Source organism: Phyllostomus discolor, chromosome 1, assembly GCF_004126475.2.
Source record: "Phyllostomus discolor isolate MPI-MPIP mPhyDis1 chromosome 1, mPhyDis1.pri.v3, whole genome shotgun sequence".
Classification (NCBI taxonomy): Eukaryota; Metazoa; Chordata; class Mammalia; order Chiroptera; family Phyllostomidae; genus Phyllostomus; species Phyllostomus discolor.
This window is the reverse complement of record NC_040903.2, coordinates 186744301-186767037: the sequence shown is the minus strand read 5'-3', so window position 1 is coordinate 186767037 and position 22737 is coordinate 186744301. Positions and strand designations below refer to the sequence as shown.

At 43.4% G+C, this 22737-nt stretch overlaps 1 protein-coding gene across 1 annotated transcript in view; it reads right to left on the bottom strand.

Annotated features, from left to right (window-relative positions):
* PRKCH (protein kinase C eta) overlaps positions 1-22737 on the bottom strand; it is a 203140-nt gene that overhangs the window by 156323 nt on the left and 24080 nt on the right.

Genomic DNA, 22737 nt, shown 5'->3' with positions numbered 1-22737 from the left:
CGTTCAGTGTTTACTCTACACTCCTGGGGAGAACACCACAAATTGTTTATAAAGTATTCCCATTCCCTTTTTCCAGATTGTTTTCAGACAAGCTGTTGGTGAAGTGTCTTTCCTCAAGCTGAAAGTGGAAGATGACAAAGAGGCAAAGAGAGGGGAGAGGGAAGAGGGAAGAGAGGGAATGGAGGCAGGGGAGGGAGAGGGAAGGAGAAAGATAGGGGAAGGAGAGAAGAGAGAGCAGGAGCTACAAACCACTTCCAAATACCATCTAACATAATGAGTATTTTTTTGGAGCTAAGGTTGTGCTATACAAATGACATCATGCCCATTACGCTATCTGATTTCACAAAGAGTTGCAGAAAATCTGAACAGTAACTCATCCAAAAAAAATGAATAGACTCAGAGCAGGTTTTCAAGACAGCCCAGGTTTCATTTTTCTCCCCAGTGCTAAGGGAGTAAGAACTTCTCAGCCCACTGAGCTGGGATCTCCTGATACACTCAGCACAGAAGCAGGCCCCAAGCCCAGGCCTAGTAAGTCAGCATACCATTTAACAAACTCCTAGGCAACTGACTCTGATGCCCCTAAAGTTGGCAACCACTATAACTAGATCTTCCTTAACTGATCCCACCACTTCTTCCCTTCTCTGTTTGTCTGCCAACCTACCAAACTGCACAGTTTGCTTCTAAACACAGTCATGCACCGCTTGATGACAGGGATACATTCTGAGAAATGTGCTGTTAGATGATGTCATCGACACACGACATCATAGAGTGCACTTACACAGACCTGGACGGTCTGGCCTACTGTACGCCTAGGCTATATGGTTTAGCCCAATGCTCCCAGGCTGCAAGCCTATGCTGCCGATTACTATATAAAACAGTACAAGAGTAAGTCAAGAGCAAGAGAGTGATGTAGTCAAAAGACACAGGGTGTGTGAGGCTGCTGCCAATGGAACACAGTGTACTGTTTTACAGCAAACTTTTTTAATAAGAAGGAGGGGTACACTCTAAAATAATGATAAAAAGTATAGTAAATAAATAAACCAGTAACACAGTGGTTTGTTATCAAGTATTATGTACTGTACATCATTGTGTGTGCTATACTTTTATACCACTGACAGCACAAGAGGTTGTTTACACCAGCATCCCCACAAATGGGTGAGACACGCATTGTGCTACAGCTTTACGGTGGTTGTGACATCACTAGACAATGGGAATTTTTCGACTTCATCATAAACCTATAGGACCACCATCATATATATTTGTGGTGCCTTGTTGACCAAGCCATCACTATGTGGCACTTGAGTATAGTAGCATTCCCAATAAAAAATAAAAATAAACCATAAATATCTGCTTGCAGATCATATTAGCTATGCATCATCAGTTTTTAAAAGCCATATTTTTAAATGGGGGTTTTAAAGATTTTATTTATTTATTTTTAGACAGAGAGGAAGGGAGGGAAGAAGAGAAGGGGAGAAGCATCAATGTGTGGTTGCCTCTCACGTGCCCCCTACTGGGGACTTGGTCCACAACCCAGGCATGTGCCCTGAGAGGGACTCAAACTGGCGACATTTTGTTTTGCAGGCCTGGGCTCCATCACTGAGCCACGCCAGCTGGGGCTCACCTGGAAATCTGCTAGAAATGCAAGTATCAAGCCCCACTGTTAACCTAGTGAATCAGAAACTCTGGGGTGGGACCAAACCATCAGTGTTTGGAACAGCCCCTCTGGTTATTCTGCTCCAGGCCAGAGTTTGAGAACCACTGCTTGGTGTGTGCTCATATAGGGTGCTTTCAGAGTGGTTACAAACCTGCTCGGAAATGCTGCAAGAGCAAGTCAATGCTGTATTTCACACAGGGAACTCTAGTAGCATTCTTCAGAGTACAGTAGATGTACAAAACCCAAAACCATGTGCCAAGTACACAGCTGGGTGTCAAAGGGAAGCATGGGCTGAAGCATGTTTCCCAGGGCATGGCGCAGAGAAACTTCTACACATTTTCTGAATAAATGCATAATGAATAAATGCATGTCTGCCTGCACTGTTAAATATCTTTCAAATAATTCCCCATAAGTACCAATTATTATCACCTGTGCTTTGGATGCTTATATCAAATATAGTATTTTTCAAAGCCTGCAAAAAATTGTTAATGTGTTTATTTTAGGAGGGAAAATGACCTTTTTGTCTATTAAAAAACTTTTTAAGTGCAAAAATGTTCAAACCTCCACAGTGCACACCAGCTATCAGCCCACGTCACTGCATAGTCAGGAGACAGTTAACCCTAGTTTTACAGATGGAAAAAACCTACAGGGGAATTGCACGAGTTGCTAAAGGACCCTTCAGCATTAAGTTCTCTGGCCTCTGGCCTCTGGCCTCTGTGGCCTCACTGGTCATTTTTTTTTGTTATTTCAGAAACATCCACATGTCTGCTGAGCAGTGACTCCATAAAGTCGGCTGGCTCTTCCTTCAAAGGCTTTCCTCACAAATTGGTCTGGAAAAGTCTCCTCATCTTGGACATTCAGCAAAGGATCCTAAGCCCACGGGGAGCAGAGTGCTGACCTTCTCCCAGTCAGGATGCACAAGGCTCAAAGCCAAGATCACCTTGGAAATGTGGCTCTTTTTTTCATGAGGGGCAATTTGGTAACAGCCAGGGAGGAGTGAAGGGAGAGTGGTGTCAGGAACCCAGAGCAGATGCTGAAATTAGGGGGTGATGCCCACAGGAGGATGAGGTGGGGTTTAAGCACTGCTGCTCAGCCCATTTGGGTCAGAGACTCCTCTGACCTTCTCCCTAGAAAACCCTAACTTTGCATCCATGAGGCTCTCAGACACCTGCAGGCTCCCCCAAGGGCCCCAGGAGCCTGCCATCCCAAGAAAGTCTCAAACAAGACACAAATCTGCATAGCTGTCTCATTTCTTCTGGCATGATTCAGGTCATAGTATCTCCAACAGGGGCCACAGCTAGCACCCACTCATTCAGTTTGTCATTAAGCAAACATTTTTTGAGCACCTACTGTGTGCCGGCACCTAGCTGGGAGCTAAAAATGGGGAATCATGGGAGGAATGCAGCACTAATGGGGCAGCTCACTCATGCTGTGCCTCTTGCACACCACCTCACCCACAGTGGCTTCACCCACCATGACCTCGGTGGCAATAACATCAGGCCTAACCTCTGACACACACAGACACACATGTGCAATACTCAAGTCTCACCATCTCATATTGGTTGTCCTGCATGCACGTCCTCTGAGGACACTGAATCATAGGCAGATGTTTAGACTGACGGGCTGGGGCACACGTCACTTTGAGAATTACGAGCTGACTCTGCCCTGTCTATGCGGATGTAATGTATGCTTTCTTCGCCTTCCTGTCTCTCTCCTCTGTTCCTGTTGTTCTTTGTCACATCTTTCCATCGCACTTTCTGCCTTCTCTTAGCTCTAGGTCCCCGCACCGCCAAAGAAGGAAAAGGTTCTGCTTGTGACCCTTGAGTCACCAGTTCCAGAAGCAGTGAAGGCGTGGAGCGATGGCATGTGTAGGGAAGTGGGTGTAGTCGGGAAAACAGAGTTCCCTACTCAAAATATTTGTTTCAGAAATTTCACATTTAGTGCATCTTCCTACTGTTACCTTAGAGAAGGGAAGACCACAGCAGGAGGAGACACCTCCCCAGACAGACAGGCACTCCCAGTGGATTTAAGGCTAAAGTTCTAGGGTCCAATTGTCATCATAATGACACAAAGAGCCCCAGGTGCCCTGAATGCTCCAAGTCTTTGGCACCTGAGGTGAGTATAAACACAGATATAGAGTTGTTGAAGGATGGCTGGTTGTACTAGAAGAATCCACATTAGTTACAGTCTGAGTACAAGTTTCCTTGCCGAATGATGTTCATTTTCCCAAAGTAATTAACAATAAGGCTGAAAGGACTGACACCATGTCCTCATATTCAGGAAACCCATGAACTTGGTGGTGGTAGTCTCCAAAATGCCAGGGACCAGGTCAGGTTCACTCAAAGTGGCCACCTGCCAACCTGCAACTTCCACAGAATGGAACGTCCTTAAGCATGCCAAGTGAAAAGGTGAATTACAAAATATTTTCCTCCTCACTCGGGATCTGGCCCCTCTCCTGTTTTTGCTTCCTTATTAATCATTGTCTTTTCTCAAGGAAATAAAGAGATCAGAAAGAATGTATGGTCATGGAAACAACTTTCTTTCCAAAGCAGTCATTTGTCTAGTAGTTTGCCTAAAATGTCTTCAGGGTTTTTTTGAGTCTTTCCTTACGGGAGGTGGGGCAAACTTTTGGCAAAATGCTAATTCTTTGCATCTTGCTTGGTAAATGTAAACAACAGCAATGGATACTCTGGTCTAAAACATCACACACCTTCCAAAGGATGCAATTTGCACCTCCTACGGAAGCACCAGGCCTTCTTTGCAAAGAGCTATGCGACCACTGCCTCGCCCGCCAGTCCGTGGGCAACATGTCATCACTGCCTTTTACAGATTGGGAAACAGAGGTAAAAAGTAAGGCAGAAGTTGAAGGACAAGGTTTCAGTAACTCCTAAGTTTCAGTCCCTTCCCTTCTTTCCCTTCATTTTTTTAAGTCACTGTGTCCTTCCTGTCCCGCCACAGCCTGAAATGACCTTTCTTTGGAACGCCTCTGTGGAATTGCCTGAACAATGCATCTGTCCATCAGTCATGGAATGCCTTCGCTAGTTAAATCCTGCATAATTACCCAACTTTTCCTTTGTTTATGTCTTGTTTCTTCAACTAACTCTGAAGCTCTGGGGGCGGGGGCAAGAATCAAGTCTTATGCATCTTCATGTCCTCACACCACCAAGCACAATAGGCGACCCGAAAATACATGCTCATGTGATTTGTTTTTGATGTTTTTGTTTCTCATCTCAGAAGGCAGATGCCTGCAGTTTTTTTTAAAAAAAATCAAACACGTAAAAATGTAAAGTTGAAAATGAAACCTTAGGTGGGAGTGCATAGAAGTGCATATAATTTGGCATCAATCTATTGCCTTTCTTAGCATGAGAAAATACTTAGGTTTACTTTAGAGCTTTCAGTTCTCTTTATTAATAACGCATTCTCTTACCCAGTGACACACACAGTTGAGTATTTCCTCCTACCCTCTCTGCACAAAGTAACAAATTAAAATGGACTTTTGGTAGATCACCCAGAACCACCAAACTAAACTCAAGAGCAAACAATGAAATAACTTTGAAAGGTATAAATATACATAAGTAGTATCATACTCTACGTCCATTGTCAAAGCTTTGTCCTATTTTCCTCCTTAAAGAGAGAACAAACTCAGCCCTTGTCGGTGGTTCAGTTGGTTGAGCATCATCCTGAACCCCAAAATGTCATTGGTTTGATTCCCAGTCAGGGCACATAGCTAGGATGCAGGTTTGATCCCTAATTGGAGCATGCTCAGTGTCTGTCTCTGTCTCTGTCGCTCTCTCCCCGCCTCCCTCCCCCCTTCTCTCCTTCCCTTCGGCTCTCTCTAAAATTAATAAACATATCCTTAGGTAAGGATTAAAAAAAAAGACACACAAACTCAGACTTTTCCCCCACATATTAAATAAATGATAAAAAAGCCCCAACAGGATCTTCAGAGATACTGAGGTGAGACAGTCCTGCATTTTGGAAAACTGCTCAAAATATTTAAGACACACGCCTTTCTACCATGTTTTTAAACATCCAAATACAGTTTTTTATTATTCTACACATTCAGTCTTATAATTCAGTGTGAACCTACAAGTTCATGCAAGTGGATTCAAAGCCCCTGTTGTATAGTTTTCCTATGGGCTGTCCTCCACTCGGCTGCCCTTCACCACCCAGTCTCTCCCATCACCCACGTTCATGGCCACATCCTGGGACTGCTCTGTGTTGACATCTACGCCACCATGCAGCCTCCTGCCCTTCTCTCACTACACCTGTTCTTTGACAGTAAGTGCCCTCCAAAGTCATGAATGATTTCCTGCCAAAATCTTAGGTCCCTGCTGGCCATATTTCCTTCCCAACTCTTACCAGCACCCCCATGTCCTCATACCTCTCTTTTCTGCTGCATCTGACTGTAACTACTCCATCCACCCCCACTCCCCAGACCAAACTCATCATCTGCCAGCTCTGCTCTTGCAGAGGCCGGGAAGCCACATACGCTGGGGCCACTATATATTCAGTTTCTCATTTCCACTGGGCCTCAGCCCTTCTTCACATTTCTTTCACTTTTCCTCGATCAGCTCATCTCCCGTATCTTTCAAATATGTCCATTCTCTTCAAGCTCCCAATCCCATCCTACCTAGCCTGCTACTTCATCAAATACTAAGGAGACTTAGGATTAGCTATCTCAACTTTAAACTTCCTAGAAGTCTCCCCTCCTGGCTTCTGCAACACCACAGCTTCCACCTCCAGACCCCTTCTCCTCCATCTTCCCTAGGTACGTCATCTTTCGTCCACCCCTCCCCTTCTGCCTGGTGTTTCCCAGGATGCTGCCCTCTGTTCATGGCCTTCTTCATTCTGTGTTCACCTTAGGTATCAGACACTCAGGGTTCTAACTACCCCATCTGTGCTGACTCCCAGATTCATACACCCAACCACTCATCTTCCCAGAGCTTCTGACTCACAGTCAGTTGGCTGATGGACACTGTAAAATCAATATACCCTGTGGGCCCCCAGGCCAGCTCTTCCTCCTACAGTCCCTTGATCCATAAAGACACCAGAACTATAGGAGTCACTCTTAGTCTCTTCCATCTCATTCATTTCCCATAACCAATGGATCAAAGTTATTAAACTTTGTATCTTGGGCACCTCTCAAACCTATTTTCTCCTCTCTAGCCCTGATTTTTACTGCTTTCTTGCATGTCTGATCCACTCTACTCTGGCCTACCATGATAGCTTCCTGCCATGTAGCCTCTAGTCTATAATCTATCAAGCTGCCATGGCAATCCATCCAAAGGGCAAATCTTATCATTTACCCTTTTTCTTCAACAGCTGCCCATTAGCTACAGGGTATATTCTAAGAAGTCCCCACATAGTATACCTGGCTCCTCACGGCCTGATCCCCAACTATATCACTCTTGACTCTCCACACCATGCTTCATACTGGATTAACAATAAAATGCTTGGACTTACAAGCATACATGGGTTGTCCAATGTGTTAACACTCGTGCTCTTCCCTCAGCCCGCAACACCCTTCTCCTTCTCTCTTGCCCATTCATCGTTTAAGTCCTACTCATCATTCAGTTTAGGTGGCCTCTGCAAGAAGCCTTGTCCTGACTTCCCCTCTTCTCACATGCCCTAAGAAGTTATTTTCTATGACCTCCAAGCTTCCTGTTGTGTCATTTATCATTTGATACTGACATCACCTCTGCTCACACCCATATCCCCTTCCAGGTGATACGCATCTCCAAGGTTGGGACTATATTTTAGCCATCCTTGTACTTCTGGAGATTAACCCAGTATCATATCCAAAAAGGGCCATCAACACATGTGGCTTCAACAGAACACACATCTTCAGTAATGCTGGCCCGAGCAGCCCAGGCGTTGCAGAAAAGGGAACTTCATTTCCTTCCGTGGGGACCACTGCGCAGTGTTCCAGGGAGGAACACTCAGTTATTCCACCTCCTCTATGTCAGAGTCACATGAAATCTGACTTCTATAAAGCTGAAATAATGTACGTGATCAGCCAAAACTGAGTAGTCTGTCCTCAAAAGCTCACTGGAAGATAAGTTGTATTACTTATCTCTCTTAGGCAAGATCAAAATCAGTGCACAACAATTGTAGCAAAACACCAAGAAGTTCAAATAATCAAGGATTTTGTTGTTTTTTTAAAATAAATATCCTCTGAATGTCATAGTTGCCTCATTTCCTTTGACCTCCTTATTTTCTTTTAAGTACAGTGATTTGTCTTGAAAAGGAATTTGATATTAAAACAGATTCTTTTGATTACATCAACTTTATTTTTGGATTAATTCCCTAATAGTAGCACAGACTCTGAGACTGTCTCACTGATTTCGTCAAGAGCCTTCTGTTCTCTTGTTTTATAACACTTAGTAGAAATGTGTGATAAAACTTAAATAGGTGACCAACGTAATCATTAAAGTGATCAAGGAATATGGCATGTTTATTAATATTTAAAGGTCTTTCCAAAAAGAAGCCGACTGACCTAGATTTTTAATCCACACATGGAAATATCCTTCTCTTGTCTATAAAGTAAGCATTATCATTTCAATCTTATAGGTTATAAAATTAAGGTCCAGAATTTTAAATAACTTGTCTAAGCAGTGACCATGGGTTTTTATCCCCAGTCTCTCCAGTCCAAAGTCCAAGTTCATAAACCTAGGCTGTACTCTCTCTTCTCAAAAAAAGGACAGAAAGGGTATAAAATGAACCTCCTTATGATTAAAGAAGACACTTAAATTTTAGAAAAACTATGAACAAATTCCACAATTACCTCTTTGCAATTCCAACGTTTCACTGGTAACTAAAGGCATCATGGGTAAAATAAACTCATCATGTTGGTCAGGAATGCTTTTTGCCAGCACTGTAACAACCACTGCAATTATTACCTAAGACGCACACCCTTTGCCCTTCACTCTCTTACAAACTTTGCCACACTCCACTCCAACCTACACGTCCTCTATTCTGTGTCTCAATAATGAGGCACCCGGACAGGAAAAAGGCACAGGAAGGTAAACATAGGAATTCAACCCCCTTCACCCTCAAGCTCACATACCTCCAACTCAAAAAATGTTAAATCTAAGAACGTCCCCTGACAATGTTTGGAACAGGCTGAGGAAAATGCTGCTAATATGAAACCAAACAGCATTCCATAAGTCGAATCATCATTGTCATCGTCATCATTATCCCGTCTGCTGTAGCCTGTGAACTGGGTTTCAGAAGCCATCTCGGGGGGTGGGGGAGTCACCTGTGGTCTGGAATCCTGGCATGACTCCTACTTCCCTAGGCAGGCAATGGTGGGTAAATCCAAGTGTGCGTTTGAGATGGACTGCGCAGGTCTGTCCCCGCTGTTCTTTCTGAAAGTCGTTCCAGCCCCCTCCTTCCCACTGTAGTTCTGGTACCCGAGGTATTCAGTGTAAACACGTGCTGCTCCACAGTGAAATATTCTAGGGAGTTCCATGGTGCTACAGAAATGGCTGGAGCTTCCAAGCATGGTTCCTTCCAGTTGAACTAAACCATATGCTTACTTCTTAAATTCTTCAGGCCACTGGAGGCCAAGGGGATTAGGCAACCAAAGAGAGAGAGAGAAAAAGTAGATTTTCCCTTTCTTTCGCTTTCAAATTTAGAAGTGTATTTATGTTGTCCAACAATGCAAATTCTTTGTTTTCCTTTCATAAAAAAAGAACCCCCCCCACACACACTTTCATTAAGAACTATAAATATTTAGTTACAGGATACATTTTAGCCTCTGAGTTTTTCTGATAATGTAAAGCAAAGAAAAAAGTAATCCATTTACTCAATCCATTCTTCCTTTTCCCTTTTGAGTTGTATAAGAACACATTTCCAGACAAACAATGTAACATTATTTGGTGTGTGAATGTCATTGTCCCTAAATGATAAGGTGATATAATGCTATATATACCATACAAAATGATACAGCAATTATGTGGTGTTTCCAGTAAGAATTCTGATTTCATAGGTCTGTAAAACTCCCTCTGTGGAAAGGTGGTTTTGATATTACCCATCAAGACTCTTGCATTATTTACAATAGCAAAGACGTGGAAACAACCTAAGTGTCCTTTGACAATGATTGGAGAAAGATGATGAGTCACATACATACAACAGAACACTACTCAGTCACAAAAAAAAAGATGAAGTATTACCATTTGCAGCAACATGGATGGATCTTGAGAATATAACGCTAAGTAAACTAAGTCAGACAGAAAAAAATAAGAGCCATATTTCACTCACATGTGGAATATAAAACAAAACCAACAAAGGAACAAATGATACAAACAACAAACTCATACATACAGACAACAAACGGTGATAACAAGACGGGAAGGAGGTGGGGGGAAGACAAAGCAGGTAAAGGGAGTCAAATACAGGGCAGTGGAAGGAAATGAGACTCCAGGTGCTGAGTGCACAAGAGTATACAGATATACTGTAATGGTACATCTGAAATTATATAATGTCATTAATCAAAGTTACCTCAATAAGTTTAATAAAGATTTTAAGATGATAAAAATAAAAATAATTTAGAAAAAAGATTCACATTCAGAAACAGCACTGTCCGAAAGAACAGTCTATAATGACGGAAATGTTCCACATCTGAGATGCCCTGTGTGGTAGCCATTAGCCATATGTGGCAACTATCGAGACCCTGAAATGAGGCTAATGTGTCTGAGGATCTGAATTTTTAATTACACTCAATTTTAATTCAATTGAAACCTAAGTAGCCTCATGAGGCTAGTGGTAGCATGGTTCTAAGATGTCTTAAGCTTTTCATTGTTCAGCCATCATCTTTGTAAAACAGAACATTGGGATATAAGCAGTCTCTGAATTAGGTCAGTACACTTGACATTTCTAAAGAAGTTCTGTCTCAGAGTATACACGTTCTCTATCTCCATATCGACGGAAAGTAGTTCCACCGCGGTGTAACACTACTCAGAAAACTTTCCACCTGCAGTATCTCCCATCAGGGATGCTCTCATGCAAGTAGAAAGTGTTAACATTACCATATGTTTTAAAATATTAAAGTGTCTTCTCGGGGGGGAAACCCATTAGAATTAAGCCACTAATGTGAAATACTTTATGTTATTCTGTGCAGAAATGATTTTCAGGCTCTCACACTCCTGAGCTGGCAGTCTCACTCTAGGGCTGTCATCTAAGACCAGCAATCAGAAGAAGGGACATTAGGATGTCTACTTCAGTTGTGGCCGCCTGGCCATGGTTTGAACTGCTCATACTCAGCCCTGCACTGAAATGTTCATGGTCCACACAAACAGGAAACGAAGGTCATCTGGAGGTTTGCTCATTTTTTAATTCAGTCATTCATTTACCAAACATTTCATGAGCACCTACTAGATGTTAAGCAACAAGCTAAGCACACACAAAAACGAAGTTGACTGACACATAGTTTCTGCCCTTCAGGACTTAATGTTGGAAGGAAAGACACACAAATAGATCATGATCCAACATGATGAGTGCTTGATGAACACAAAGAATTATAGGATTCTATGGAAGGTTACCTAAACTATCCTGGGAGAGTCAGGGAAGGTTTCTTGGAGGAGGTGACACTTGCGCTGAGTCCTCGGGACAAAGAGGAGTTTGCAAGGCAAAAGCAGGGAAGGAAGCATTCCAAGCAGTGTGGATAATAAAGGTGATATACAGCCGAAACAGCACGGCATGCACAGGGGACATAGCAAGACAGCGTTGCTCAAGTGTAAAGTTGGAGTCAGGGAGTGAAGAGGTAAGAGGCTAAAGTGCCACTTAAAGCCAGGGGAAGAGAGCCAGGGTGACCAGGTTAAGGAGCTTGATCTTTGATTTTTATATAATGGGGGTTACCAGAGGACTTCGGCCAGGGGAGAGGTCATTTAGATGAGAGAGAGCCCATCTGGTACCACACTGGATTTACAGGAACAAAAGAAGCAGGAAGACTGTGGCTTTATCTTGGAGAGCAACAATGAGAATCTGCATGCAGGTAGTGGTCATGAGGATCAAGACAAGAGGAAACTCAGAAATTTCCAGAACTAGCAAATAAACAGTAATTAGCCATACTGGGTGACTGGTTGAATACAGGAGCTAAACAAAATGGGCATTAAGGGTGACTCAGAGGATAAGGGTAACTAAGAGAGACCACACCACCAGTAGCTGCTACCATTTATTGCATTCTTCTGAGCCAGGCACCATATGGATGCATCAGGGTCTATCTCAGAGCAACCTTCTGAGAGAGGTACTTTTTTTTTCTGCCCCTCTTTAAAAAGGAGGACATTGAGGCTTGGGAATTAAATGAGTTGTTCGGGGTCAAACATTAGCAAGTGTCAGAGCCACAATTCCAATCCAAGTCTGTCTGATTCCCAAGCTCAAAACTTCACCTCCATGCAAATATAGTCTCTGAAGATAGGAGGAAGGGGCAGCTTAGGGGGAAAGGTGGTGTGTTCAGCCCCCTTATATTTCAGGAGGCTTTCAGATACACGTGATAACCAGCATATGCTACAGAGCAAGACAGAGACCTGGGCGGGAGCCAGTGGGGAGGGGGGCATGGCACATACATGGTGATAAAAACCCAGTGAGCACATGAAGCCTGAAGCCAGAGGTTGTGAGAAGAGAGAAGCAGTACTCCCTGAACTGAACTCCAACAGCAAGGGGTGAGTAAAAGAAGAGAAGCAGCAAGAAAACCAGAAGCATGACCATCCCTTCTAGAAGCTCAAGACTCTTGGAGAAAAGAGAGAAAAAAATGCATTAAAAGCAGTAAGTAGGTTCAGAACAATAAGGACTGTAGCATGCACACTGGGTTTGACAGATAGATCATTAGTAAATATGAGAAATGCAAAAATGGGGAACACTGAGGACATTTCACAGCCCAGCGGAAAGAGACAACAAAAACTCAAAGGTTGAAAATTAGAGCCAGAGGAAGGCACGATGATCCACAGAGTAAGTAAGGCCTAGGGGGACTTGGGAGGGGATGGGAGACACCCGCCTGGAGCAAGACAGGTAAGGAAGACTGGGACTACACACATGTTCACAGGCATCAGGACAGGAACCTGGTAGTAATCATTCTAGCAAGTCTCAAGTTTTTTAATGAACTCGGGTCATCTGAGTGAGGAGGGTGGAGAGAACCTCTGGAGACTGGGAACCGCTCAGAGTAATCAGCAGGGTCAACCTGCCAGGCTGCTAATGTCCCCTGTGTGACTTGGAGGCCCGGGTTCAGATGTGGAGAAGGCAATCCAGACTTCAGCTTGGGCCTGCAGTGCTGCCAGCCTAGGATGGTAGAAGTACAGATACACTACAGACTTGGGGGTACTGACCTGTGTGTGGATGGCCCATCATTCCCTAGAAAGCCTCCTTACCACTGGCTGTCCACTGAAGTCTTCATTCTACTCCCAGATGGGTTCTACCCATAATAATAAACTAAAGAAGATAATCCAATTTCCCCCTAAAGATCTCCCAAGACAACATTTAATAAATTACCAAAATAACACTCTGGCTGCAGTTAAATCTTTTGAAAACTCTTACTATGTATGCTTATGAATTGCAACAAAAAACCAACTGACACTCAAAACAGGTCAGTGGCAAAGCCAGAAATAGCCTGTAAAAAGTCTGTTGGCTCTCAAATTTTTCATAAAATTGCCATGGGAGAATCCCAGCTCTCAAGATGCTGCTAGAATTATAACCAGTCGAGTCCAGGGCTCCATGTGAGGGGAATAGCAGGGATCACAAGTAATCTGGATTCGAAAGCAACACAAGAGTAAGATAAATACAGGTTCCCCTCCTTGACAAAATGGCACAGTCCACCCAGTTAGGACAGCAACAATAGAAGGACATGATTCTAACCCCTCCCCTCCCCCAAATAACCACTGTACTAGACCTGGCAGCCTCGAAACAATGGAAATGTCAGGTCACCCTTCTGTTCCCTGCCTGCCTTCACTTCCTCTTTCACCCTGCATGAGTTGTCATCTTTCCATGAAAGAATGCCAAGCGTTCAGTCAGTTTGACTGGCAGTTCCTGCTCTTCAGGTTCTCTGGATGCTTCAAAAGGGTGGCGATGTGTTACCGGAAAGACTACCCTCCTCAGCAAGCTGTTTTCCAGGCTTCCACCCCTGGTGAGTCACCTGCCAGTTTCTATCATGTACAAGGAGATCTATGATTAAAGGAGACTTCATTTGAGTCCTGTGGGCCTGAGACTACCTCTCTTGCAAGTGACACTTGTCACTTCAGACCAGATTGTACAGCTGTTCTGGTAGAGATCTTTCAGACTCCAGGTCAGCTAGAATGTGGAAGCAACAACAAATAAAATCATGACATAGTGATGCTCACAACATTGGCCCTGAGTAGTAACATTCCAAGAAATAAATTCAGAAGACAGCCATAAAGCAAACATTAAGTCAAAGCAATAGTTTTCAAGAGACTTCAATATTGAATGTGAGGCTACAAAAATCTTCCTTTAAAATTAGTGTATGTTTTTAGTAAAAAGATAAGAAAGTAAATATTGGCCCAACATTTAAATACTTATTTGATGATCATCCATTTAAAAAATCCCCTGTTTCACTTAAGGGATACATTGAAGTATACGTAAGAAAATGGATCTTCTACAAGTCTCCTACCAAAGTTTTATTAACAAGCCTCTTCCACATGAATCTGTATGAGACACCATTGGAGATCAAACCATCCCTTCCCTCAAGGAATTATCACTTTTTAAAAGAGCATAAAGACCAAAATAGGTACAGCTATCAGATCAAACCAGTAAAAGAAGTTCTGAAGAAGCAGATATGTTTTTAAAAAATGAAAAAACTAAGATGTCAAAATAAATCCAAGCAGTAAACATAAATGGTGTGCACTGCAATGACAATGAAGTAGGATTTGCACAGAACAGCAACAGTATTAGCAGAAAAGACCTTAAGATGAACCCATTCCCACTGCAGAACACGGGCAAACGTCACGTTGTAAGACACTGAGTAAGATGCTGGCATTGAGTTCTTCTCCAGGAACTTCATTGCAAAAGGGAAAAATGTTTATTTTCTAAAAAGGATTCACACACCGTTGAAATGATCAGTCCCCTCACTGTTCATCTTTAATGTTCTAAATTTCTCAAAGCAGCAAACACAGTCAAACATTTGTTTATTTAATTCACTTATTCAAGCATCCATTTATCAGAGATATTTGAGTGCCTAGTATACACCAGGGAAAATGGACTTGGTATAAAGAATAAGTCAGATGCTCAGACTTGGGGCCTGTACTCAGAATTTATGAGGAGAACATAAATGAAACAATTCCAGAATAACTGTGTATCTACAGCTACGATAAAAGGAGATGGAAAAGTACAGAAAACTTAAGCTACTTTGGGGGACTCCTGGGAAGCTCCTGGTGAAGTGGAATGCAAGTGAAAAATTAACAAGGTGATAGGGAGCAAGCTCCAGGAAATGGACACAGCTCATGCATAGATCCTAAAAATTCATCTTTGTGTCTCCAGGTGCTCAATAAATGTTTATGGAGTAATGCTGAAGTCCTCACTGCATTCCAAAAATCTTTCCTAAGAAAACAACGGTGAAAGAGCTACAAGCACACAGAGGTGTTATTGGTAACTAAACAAAATTAGAAATAGCAATAGGAAGAGAGCAACTTATGTAAAGCAGTGACTGAAATGTTATGCAGCAACATACAAAACTAATTATGTAATTAAGTGGAAAAGGATAACAAATGAGTGTATTTTGATCATAAATACAGAAAAGTGTAAAAAATCAAAGTAATATAGACCTTTATGATAAAATTAAACAATTAGCTAACAATCATCCCATTTCATTCTGTATGTAACAATGCGAGTTCCTTCTATTTTGAAGGAAACCTCCTAGCCAATTTTCAGACAAAACCCATTCCCAGCAACTCCCTTCATTCCAGGCTCCCTAAGAAATGCAATGTTACTTCAATAACACCTTATATTTCTGTAAAGCCTTAAATTTTTATAAAGTGTTTTCCCATGCACTATATCTTGGGTATCATCATTTACTTACTCCAGGTGATTATTACTATGCAATAGTCACATAATGTGCTTTACAAAGCGGTAAGAAGGAAATGGCTCCTGCCCTGGCCAGGTAGCTCAGTTGGTTAGAGCATCATCCTGATGAACCAAAGTTGTCGGTTTCATCCCTAATCAGGGCACATGCAAAAATCAACCGATGAGTGCATAAATAAGCGGAAGAACAAGTCAATGTTTCTGTCTCTCTCTCTCTAAAAATCAATCAGTTAAAAAACATTTTAAGTGGCTTCTGATCTCCCACATGGGACTATTTTCACCACTGAATGTTTAAGATCACACATTTTTTTTACTTTTTCTAATACTATAGTTAAAATTTTATGTGGATTATATGTGGATTATGTGTATGTGGATTATAATCACATTACAAAAGCATGTAAGATCAAGAAGTCACTCAAATCCCAATGCCCTGACATAAACACTGCTATAGATTTATTAAATGCTTTTCCAGATATTCTATGCCTATTTTAAATCTTTTTTTTCTGATTATAAATTATACATGCTTACTGGAAAAAATATATAACTTGGAAAATAAAAGTCTTCCATAACCCCACTCCACTTCTCTACCCAAGAAAACCATTGCTCAGTATTTGGTGCGTAACAGTCCAGATTTTTTCCCCTGTGGCTACACAGATCTACAATCCCTTATCTATGACCCTGATATTCAAAATGCTCCAAAATCTCCCCAAGGTGTTGTCACATTTTTGTCAAAATCTGGCCTAAACTGACTTGAGGCAATTTGGAACCCTTGCCAAACTTAGTGTGACTCTGCATGTTTCACTGCGGAAGCATTAATGGTTTTGATTGCTGGGCCCCATCCTAGCCCTCAGAAGCGGTGTCATTTACTAGATGATACACGGCCCTATTTAAAATGGAAAAAAAATCTGATCTCAGGAACACATCTGGCCCTCACAGTTCAAATAAAAGCTGTGGACTTGTACCAATGTTTCTATCATGATCGTTATTATTTCGGAAGTTGGTCGTACCATGCATGTTCCTCTGCAGGTAGATTTTCTTAATCAGGGTCATCATCCCACGTTAATGTGCTGTGTTCTGTAAGAGCCACATGGGCATGCGTGAGGAGGTAATAGGACAAGAAAAATGAGGAGGACACTGATTTTAAGGAAAATGTAAACAATTGAAAAATCAAACCTACAAAAATGGCTAAGGAGGAAGTCTACATACAAGTGAAGAGTAGATATCGCAGACTTCAAAGCTAGAAAAAATCTTAGAGGTAATGGCCTGGTTCCTTTGTCAATCAGATCACCTCCGTATGTTAACAGATATGGTTAATTTCCTTGAGTTCACACAGCTAGTTAGTAGCTGACCTGGGTCTGAAACTCGGAGTCCTACTTCCTACTCTTTCTAACCCTCAGTGCAGAAAGGTGAGCCTGTGCACTCCAGCCGTGAGGGCCACCTGGTGCCTGGGAAAGCATCGTTCCCTGTGAGGAGACAGACCGCTCCCGGGCTGGCCCGAAATGCTCCTGTTCAAGTCTGCCCACCTGGTATGGGGAGTGGCCATCCAAACTTAACAGCAAATATTTTTATAGTTTTATAGCTGAACAGAAACAGGTAAGAGAAGCCATCTCCAATCAGTAAGAATTCAAGTTGGATGTACAAATTTGGGTCACTCATTCCTCCAGCACAAGCCACAGTGTGCCATAAGCCTTTTGCGTTACTAACCTTGATTCCTCTTTGGGGGCCCCAAAGAGCTACACCTGTGTCAGAGAAGCAAGCACTAACACTAGTCTACTAAGTGGAAAACCACCCACACTGAATGGGTCTCCCCCAGAATCTCCCCAACCCTCACGACACCTCCAAACGTGACTTGGTTTACTCAGATACGTCCCTCCCAACAAGCAAGTGCGCTTTCGTTTACGTAGAGTAAATTTTAAATGTCCGCGTGCATCGAAATCCTAAAATTCAGAACACAGAAAAGTAGAGAAGGCGAGAAAAAAGACTAAAGCTACAGAATGTTGGTCTGCCTCTTCTCCTCCTTCCCAACACGCCCGCTCCCCCCTCCACCTGCATACCCCACTCCCCAGTCCTTCATGCTGGAAGATGCATTCTGCATTTCCACAGGACCTTAGTTAGAAGCGCCATCTGTGAGAATGAGGACTTATAATCACATTCTTCCAGAGGCCGGTGGCCCTCCCTCCCCCCACCCACAAGGACAGTGGGTTAAGTCACAGTGATGCTGCCCTCTCTCAATGCACCTGGTGCTTTAGCCCAATCAATTATTTTGGGGACTCAGCAGCTAACTTAAAGCCTTTGGATAGAGAGTAGCATTTCATGAAAGCTCTGAAAATCTTAAATGAACACAGATTAAAGTGTGTGAACTGAGTGAGAGATTAAAAACACGTGTAGGGGACCCATGTACCCTGGGATCCTAACATACGAAGCACAGTGGTGTTGCATTAAAGGCAGAGAGTAATGAGGAAGCACCAGAACCCACCCATTCATTGCCTTGACGAAGCCGATGTGAGACAGACTAGCTTGTACAGGGAGAATAGAAAAATAACCTACGGCCCCTCAACAGAAATGTTCGCCACCCCTGGACACCACATGACCTGTCTCTGAGCACTGTAAGGTCGAAGTAAGCAAGGTTACTTGGGAATTACATGGACTAAGTTATAAGCAGAAGGGGTTTTTTGTTTGTTTGTTTTTAAAGATTTTATTTATTTATTTTAGAGAGGGAAGGGAGGGAGAAAGAGAGAGAGAAACATCAATGTGCAGTTGCTGGGGGCCGTGGCCTGCAACCCAGGCATGTGCCCTGACTGGGAATCGAACCTGCAATGCTTTGGTTCACAGCCTGCGCTCAATCCACTGAGCTACACCAGCCAGGGCTTGTTGGTTTTAAAGATTTTATTTATTTATTAGAGACAGGGGAAGGGAAAGAGAAAGGGGGAGAGAAACTCAATATGTGGCTGCCTCTTACACACCCCTTATGGGGGACCTGGCCTGCAACCCAGGCAGGCGCCCTGACTGGGAATCAAACCAGCAACCCTTTGGTTCACAGGGCCGCGCTCAATCCACTGAGCTACTCCAGCCAGGGCTAAGAGCAGAGGTTTTTAAAGGTTGGCACAGTTGACATCTCTGCCCCATGAAGGAGCACTGACAGTATTTTCCTCTCTCCCTCCACAGAATGCTGGGGAAAGTGTAGGTGCAAGGTGCTTTGGGCTCCCAGGTAGAGACAGATATAGGGGAAAGGGGACATTCTGTGAGTGTCGTCACCAGGTATGTGACTCGGGTGAAGACGGAAGGAGAGAGAGAGTCCACTGCAGTTTCTAGTCTCCATTTCAGAAATGATCCTGAGAGGCAATGAGATGTTCTTAGTCTCTAGAGGAAATATGGAGCCCGCAGACAAGGCCTAAACCCTGACTGGATAAGGGTAAATAATTATGTTCCATAAAAGCCACAGATCTAGATATCTGTCAATTCTTTTATCTCTGTTTTTTTTACCATTTGTCTACAAAACAGGCCAGGGGAATGCATGTGCGGGCAGTCTCCCGGGGCCCAGTGGCTGGCAGGTAGTCTTCAGACATGCCGCTGTCTCCGCCCCAGTCCTGACTGGGCAGGGCTGGGGAGGGAGGGACACAGTACAAATAGGAGTGGACGTGAAAATTAGAGACCACGTAGAAAGTGCTGTGCAAATGTTGGTTCTCCTCCCAGCTCTACATTTCCACAGCACTTTACATAGACCTTTTGGGGACATTTATAACATATTTTGATGTAGTTCTGTAACCACCTCATTCCTCTGCATCCCAAGCAGAATCCTACAAATGAACTTACACTTGGCCATCAACCGGAGTTTCTGAAGTGACAAGCATTGCTTCCCATTCCTGACCAAAGGGTCAAAAAGGTTTCGGTTGGCACTTGGCAGGCAACAGCTGTGCCCCCAGCACAGGGAATTGGGTTTGAACCCAGACTCTTCCCAGCTGTGTGCTTCTGGAAGTTCTTGAACCTCTCAGAGCTCCCATTTCCTCATGTGTAAAATGGAGATGATAAAACCTAGCTCCACAGGATTGGTGGGAGATCAGATACGATAGCAAATGTTAAGGACAGGAACACAGCAGGTGCCCAATAGACATGGGAAAGGCCGCACGAGACAGCAGGAGGAGCAGCGGAGTCAGAGTCGGAAGATCTGCCGCCAAGTCCCAGCTGTGCCCCTGCAGTTACGGGCTGCGCAGCCTCCTGTGTTTCCTCAGCTGAAATCACCGTGAGGGTCAAGGTGGAAAAAAAACACATCAATAAAAAAGAGAAACAACAAACAAACAAACAAACAAACAAACAAAACACAGGAAAATACTGAAGCCTACACAGGGCTAAGCAAACTGCCATCTAGAAGTCTCAAGGGCAGAATTTTAAGAGTATAAACTGATACCCATCATCATTGTATCAAATATTAGAATGATATCACTTAACAACACTTCCAAAGGCTGCCTCTGTGTCAGTCTGTCCATCAGAAAACCAACACTACTGGGCCCCTACTGTGTGCCAAGCATGTGCTGGGGTCTGAGATGCTGATGGACTGTGGCCCTTGCTTCATGAAGCTTACAGTCCCAGACAGGGGGTTGGGGACGACTAATCAGTTATAAATACAGTTCACCCTTGAACAGCATGGGATTGAACTGCGCAGGTCCACTTATACACAGATTTTTTTCAATACATACTTGTAAATGTGTCAACTTGTGATTGTATTAATAACATTTTCCTTTCTTGAGCTTACTTTTTTAGTAAGAATGCAGTATAAAACACATACAACATACACAATATGTATTGACTGTTATCACTAAGGCTTCCAGTCAACATAGGCTGTTAGTGGTTAAATTTGGGGTAAGTCAAAAGTTACACACAGATTTTTGACTGTGTAAGGGGGTCAGTGACCCTAACCACTCCGCCCTCATTGTTCAAGGGTCAACTGTAGTTACAAGCAAGGTAACAGGTGCAATGGAAGCATGAAGTGGGGGTGGCGGGTTAACCCTAACTGAGCCTGGAGGACTTACAGAAAAGGTATTAACCAAGGTGTAATGAAAGTAGCTTTTGGTGACTATGACAGGAAAGAGGAGCAGAAACAAAAGCCAGCCACAGAAACTACATACCAAAGCCCACACATCAGGAGAGGCACAGCTTCTGGCTCCCTCCCTCTGCCAACAAACCTTGTCCTACACCTCCCACCTCTCCAGACGCCACGCATGGTCCAGAGAGCCTTGTGTTTTTACCCACCCAGCCCTTTCCTTGTATTCATTCAAAATGCACTTTCTAGTCAATCCCCCCGCCTGCCCCTGCACAGAGAATGCTGAAGCAGGGTGAGCCCTGACGGCTCGCTCAGAATAGAGGGACAACCAGCCCTCTGCACAGCGTGCTGGCTGTGACACCTTCCCCCCAAACCCCACCTGGACAGTCTGCCATCCAGGAGGACATAAAAACTAACAAAACTGGAAGGCTGGCCAGCAAGTAAATTGGTTGAAGGTCGAGTCAGAAAGAGGAATGGGAAGGAGCCGGGGAATTCCCCCGAGAGTTTCTACAGCTTTCTTGGCATGAATCAGCTCTGAGAACCCGGTGAGACGGTCCGCCTGGGGAAGGCGTATTAACTCCCTCTCCTCACCCCGCTGCCCCAGCCAGGTTCATTGAAGTGTATTTAATCTGGTTCCTTGAAACATCGGGGTCCTCTCGTCCTTTCTATTTTGCTAAACAATGGTTGCATCCTCTCCCACCCCAGGACATTTCACTAACTGAATGAAGTTAACACTCATGGTGTAAAAAAAGTTTCAATATCTAACACCTTGGATCTGCCAGTATAAATGACTAATGAGGTTCATTACTACCCATATTAGGCTTCTGGTGTGTAAAACAGAGGGAAGTATTATTAAACAAATTCTGATGAAAAAGGACAAAGCGCCTCTCTCTGAGGGGCCTACTTAAGCATCTTACCTCCCATGGCTTCTGGTCACTGACCACCTCTTAGGGGAGATTAAATCCAAACTCAGGGCACAGAGTGGGATTTCAGAATAAACCACAGGTCCTCCAGCTGCAGTAAGCCCAGCAGGGAAGAGATACTCCAGTTGACAACCACATGGGTGTGGGCGCAAACGAGCAGAGCGGGGCAGCTGGAGGGGGCGGAGAGCACGGACATGCCTGTGCTGTCACTCTCCTTGCAGCCTTGGAGAGAATCAGAAAATATGACCAGCACAAGGGGATCGCTCTAAATCACAACACCCATCCCCATGAATCCAAAAAAACAATTAAATAAAAGGTAATTGTGTTTTTGAAAGTAATTAATCAGTATTCCCTCCTTTAACTTGGCACAAACCAATCTGCCTTAGATAAGCAGCCATTCGAGTGCCTCCCGAGTTTTCACCAAAATGCCACCCAAGTTTTAGAAATACTGCCCATCATTGCTTCCTCTCCCCACAGCCCTCACCTCTCACCCCCAGCTTCAGAGGGACTGGAAGAAATATGAGACAGCAGAAAAGAAAGTGAGAAAAATGTTTGCTCGTACTTGCTTTGCTCATGAAACTTTTATTTCTCTACAGAGTTCTGCATCAAGGCCATGCCAGACACAGAAAATAAAATCTGTGGTCCCTAAAAGTACTTATGTATCTGTTTCCCCTCCCTACATATTCTCCCTGAGGACAGAGAATCTTTTTATTTCTGCATGTCCCATGTCTAACATAACTCCAGACACATAGTAATTGCTCCAATAAAGTAGTGAACCTATTGGCAAAGTAATGGTTAATTTTTAAATCTCTCAAAACAGGAAAAAAGGCTGTTGGTATAGACTACAGGCTTAAGCACTGGAAATTCCACTGACTACCTCAAGTTACTCTTTGTAGAGTGTGTCTAACGCTTAATGCACTATCTTTGTCCTGATAAACTGAATTATGACTTTACCTAGTCATTCATGGTTCTACTAAGCATAAAGTTGAAAGTAGCAGAAATATATAAATAGGGCAACTCAGCATTTGAGGGCAGGTAAATCCCAGAGACGGCCAATCAAACAGGGGCTATGTGACCATTGATGCTAGGACGGGCAT